Source organism: Aegilops tauschii, chromosome 2 (assembly GCF_002575655.3).
Source record: "Aegilops tauschii subsp. strangulata cultivar AL8/78 chromosome 2, Aet v6.0, whole genome shotgun sequence".
NCBI lineage: Eukaryota > Viridiplantae > Streptophyta > Magnoliopsida > Poales > Poaceae > Aegilops > Aegilops tauschii.
In genome coordinates this window covers 34,978,543-34,983,389 of record NC_053036.3, presented here as the reverse complement: position 1 = coordinate 34,983,389, position 4,847 = coordinate 34,978,543, and the positions used below count along the sequence as shown (strand labels likewise).

General features: G+C 44.6%; 1 long non-coding RNA gene across 2 annotated transcripts; it reads left to right on the top strand.

Annotated features, from left to right (window-relative positions):
* Window positions 1–452: 452 nt before the first annotated feature.
* LOC109768087 (uncharacterized) lies at window positions 453–4,193 on the top strand. 2 transcript variants are annotated; one of them, XR_002234032.4, is made up of 4 exons: window positions 453–934; window positions 3,323–3,595; window positions 3,717–3,941; window positions 4,038–4,193. It is a non-coding gene; the product is annotated as an uncharacterized lncRNA (long non-coding RNA). The 2 variants fall into 2 exon arrangements; XR_005770374.2 differs by having other exon boundaries at window positions 456–934; window positions 3,717–4,193.
* The last annotated feature ends 654 nt before the right edge of the window (window positions 4,194–4,847 follow it).

Genomic DNA, 4,847 nt, shown 5'->3' with positions numbered 1-4,847 from the left:
TCCGCAAGTATGGTGCAATGGCGGGCTGGGCTCAAAATACCTTTTCCTGTGGGCTGGACAACACAGGGGAACATATTTTCCTGAGGGGCCCAACAAGACCAACAGGAAAATACAATATTTTCCTGAGAATGAAAATTTGCCCGACAGGAATATCCAGTAGTAAGTAACTAGGGAGCCCCCGAGCGTTCTCAGAGCTTAGACAAACCTGGCCGTTGGATCGAGTTTTTGATGCGTTTTGCACCGTCGGATCAAGCCACTGGTGGGCATCGGCCGTTGGATCGAAAACAAGCACTGCTACAATGAATAGTTACCCCCGTTGTAAAAGATCTCGTGCCACCGCGGTAATTCCTAGAGCCCGCCGAGGGCATTTATGGCATTTCGCCTGGGTGGGAAAATATCCTAGACGCTGCCCAATCCCTGCGGGCCTCTTCGCTCCCGTCCCCCCTCTCCTCCCCTCCCGTCACACAGCCGCCGCCGCTCCCCTCCCCTTCCAACCTCCTGCTCCGACCCCGCAGAGGGCACGTCCATGGCCGGAGCGGAGGAGGAGATCCAGGCGGAGCGTGCCATCTCCATCGCCATGGCCCCCGGCCTTCGTCGAGCCGCTCGTCATCTTCCTCGTCCTCGTCGTCAACGCCGCCGTCGGCGTCTGGCAGGTGGACTCCGGCTGCTCGTCTCCGTTTTCTTCCTCGTCCCCACGCGCGGCTCCACTTCCCGCTGGCCATGGGGTTCAGCCTTAAGGGGCACATCGGGCTGGGCATCCTCTGTTTCTGGTGAGTTCATTCCCTCCTCCTCCTCTCTGATCTGCTCCATCTCTCACCCTCTCCTCTTCTTCCTTCTCTCTCGGAGTGCACGGGGCGGTTCGAGGCGCACTTGTGGAACAAGAACACATGCACAGAGCCGCAGAGGAAGAAGAAAGGGAGGCAAGTTTATTTCGGTGAGCAGAACACCCTCTCTCAGTCTATATATCTATCCCCAGCCTCGGCCGATTGGGTCGCAGTCTTGGCGTCGCTGAGATATATGAAAGCCGGCCGTGGTTGCAGGGGCATATGGCGGCGAGGAAGCCAACCGTTACAATCATATTTAAGTTTTGATTTCTGTTGGTTGTCCATGATTCATTTGTGGTCATTTTCTTGTTAGATCGTTGATTCAGATGTGGTTTTATTTGCAGGGAGGGGTCACTGCTTGTTAGTTTGTTCTAGGTTACTGCTTATTAGTTTGGCCATGGTGCTTGTTAGTTTACTATTCGGTGGTCCTTTGTATGCACCATTCATATATTTTGTTCTTATATTTTTGTTAACTTTCTTTTAGTTCGGGGTCTCTCTTGCTGCCTCCACTTCATGTGGTACAGTATATCTCCAACTATTCTCTCTCCTGTTTCATATTTATTTTGCTCTAGCCATGTGTGTAGCCTGATAAGTACAAAGCATCCTCACCATCGTAAGCCTTCACTTATGGATTGATTCTAGGAATATGCACAAACTAAATTCAGATTCAGAGTATGTACTGAATCGGAGTGAGTTCTCCCTTTCTGGGACTTAGTCTTCCGTCATGTGATTTTATCTTGAAAGAACAGAAAAAAAAATTCCATGTGAGAGAAATAGCCCGGTGATGTGTGATTCATCGACTGAACATCTGTTAGAACAGTTGGCTAGATTTCTTTTCCGCTTAGCTACAACATTGGTTCGATTTGTCCCTTATTGTGAAAAACAAAGGGTTTGGTTTCTTTGTGTTGGATTGGTGCTTCTGAAAGAGAATGGGGAAGAATGGCCTGTTCATTGGCCTCTATTGTTCGATTTGGTCTCCCTAACTTATTATGATGGTGTCAGTGCTGGCTTGTTTTCGTTCGTCCTTGCTTATATTCATGTGTCTTAGTAGTTAGATAGCTCATATGGTTTTGGTCAGGAAGAGTGTTGGATTTGGGCTCGCTGGGATATTATGATGGTGTCAGTCTGGTTTACATTGTTGGTTAGAGAGAGAATTTGAGATTTTATGTCTGAGGTGTTTACTGCCCGGTTAATGATAGTGCCTTCTGATGGAGTGTGTCTGCTGTTGTCACTCTTGGATAGTCAGTATGATGTTAATTTAGCTTTCGACTGTGTAGGTTTGTCAGGCACGATAAAATTTTGAATGTTTGAATCATATCAGCAAGAACTTGGAGATGCTTATTTTCTCCATGGGGTCTTTCAGAAACGTAAAAACAACACAACAAAGGTTCGCTCTAAACTGTAGTATATTCAGAGATTTTGTCTACTTGCTTGAGAATTAGAAAGGCACTTTTGTTTCTCACGGTTTGATTTGTATGTACTGTGAACTGCAAATACCTCGGCTCCTTGCAAAATAGGAATCAATAGTACCCTCATTTACTTGTTGAATTGTTTATTTCCTACTCCCTCCGTTCCTAAATATTTGTCTTTCTAGAGATTGCAACAAGTAACTACATACGGAGCAAAATGAGTGAATCTGCACTCTAAAATATGTCTATATACATCCGTATGTGGTAGTCCATTTGAAATCTCTAAAAAGACAAATATTTAGGAACGGAGGGAGTATATTACTTTGCTTGCGAAGTTCAGATTCAACTTAACATGGACTGTTTGTGCTTGCTTGTGGTGATGTGAGTATTTGTTTTTATTTGGAATATTAGTTCTTCCTGAAGCTTATTACAATTACATCGAACTATGGTTGACTGGAATATTTTTCCGTGCTTCGGTTGATATATAAGCTCCCGGAATATCATTGATGGAAAAAGACTCTGCAAGGCACATAATGCCTATTCTAGAGGTTTTTATTTTTCTGAGTTCATTTGTTGTTTCGCCTTTTGAACGGCGTGATCCAGTGGTCCCACATATGATACTAAGTTAGAGATCGGTTATCCCTGTGAATGCAAACTATGTTTAGCTATGAACATGTTTGACTCCTACACTATTTTACCTAATTAGTTATTGGATTAATTTTGGTAGTTCTATTTTTCTGCTGCCAACAACATGCAAGTTAATGTTCAAGGTGGCTTTGGCTTTGGGATTCTTTACTGTTTTTGCTTTGGCTTTGTGCGTGGCCTCTGAAATTAAACCAAAGTTTCAGCGGGTTCTTTTTAAAGACAATGAAGCTGTCTCAAATGTCAACCCAGTATCTGATCCAATCGATGATGCGCTTGTTGATGCAGATGGCGAGGGCTTGGTTACTTCCAGATCATCTATGTTTTGAAGCATACACTTTCAGTCTATGCTTACTTATTTTATGCTTGGTTACTTCCAGATCATCTGTCTTTTGAAGCACACACTTTTTGTCTATGCTTACTTATTTTACGCGTGTTTCCTCCCAGTCTGGTGAAACACTAGGTTCAGTTAATGAGTCTATTGCTGGAAAGAAGATACCACAACTTAGCACTGACATTCAGAAAGATAACTTAACATTGCCTGGTGAGACGTCAGATGCAAATAGCACTCGACATTTCTTTACTTATACCCAGGTGCTTTGCTTGCATTGCAAAACTGCTACATTCAGCGTGGCATTTTGAGTTCTGAACCATCCATGCCTACTGATGCTCGAAGCAATCCGAGCAAGCGGGTCAGGAAGAAGTAGAAACATAGCATGGGTTATTACAGTGTCTCCTGCTGTGCTTTCTTTTTTCAAAATTCTTTTGATTCTTCTTGTGGCCTCTGTTAACACTTCACATTCTCACTCGTAGTTCCTTGTTTGTCTTCGTGCTGTTTTAGGAGGCGAGGCGTCTTTTGGAGATCCAAGACTCTTGGTTGACATTGCTGTAAATGGATGATTTCTTATCAATATGCCTGTACGAGTGAGTCCCCTGCTTGAGCTTCGTTCGCAGGCACTTACCACCACATCACTTGGTTGCTTATGGGCAACAATGGCTGCTATCAGTCATGTTGCTGTCCAGTTGGACTACCAGGCTACTTGGATATAAACCGTCCTTTTGTCAGGTTCAGATGATTTAGATTCATTTTTTCTTGTCTCATTTCTTGGTTAAAATATGTATACTATTCTGTGTTGAGTCCTTGTCCATTACATGTGTTCAGGTACGGGATCGAAGAATACATATCCTGGCACTAGTAGAAACAGAGGCTTCCATACGCCCCCATTAGTCCCTAAAATAATCGAACCGCGACCAAAGGGGTCTTTAGTCGCGGTTCGGGAGGAGACCCGCGACCAACTATCTGGGCCCAGCGCGCTCGGTCGACAGCTGGCGGAGGGGGGGGGGGGGGGGGCTTTAGTCCCGGTTGGCCTGGCCAACCGGGACTAAAGGTCCTCAGGCTGGCCCAAAGGCCTTTAGTTGCCCATCCTTATATATAGGACTCAACTCACTTCACTTAGCCACAATTCAGAAGGGGGGTGGTGGGTTTGCTTTTGGTTCCTCCTATGCACACAAGGTGTTCGATGAAATGCCCGAGAGCATGAAACAAACATGATATGAAGTGTCCGAGCCACACTTGAGCTTTCTCATTTATTTTTCCTCCGCGATCGCGGTTAGCAACTTGAAACTTTCATGTGTCATTGATAAAATATGCATGTGTGTAGTTCATTGTTTAATTTGTATTATTTCTAGCTAGTTAGTTTAACAAATGCATGATGGTTAATTATATACTTCATATAATAATAATGCAGATGAATCGGCAATGGATGTACGGTCCCCAACTCTCCGGCGAGTTCACTACGGGTTTGAAAGATTTCCTCGTAGTGGCAAATGCGAACAAGCAGCGAGGTTTTATTATCTGTCCATGTGCTGTCTGTAAGAATCAGAAGGGTTACTCCTCCTCAAGAGACGTTCACATGCACCTGCTTCGGCACGGTTTCATGCGAAGCTATAATTGTTGGACCAAGCATGGAGA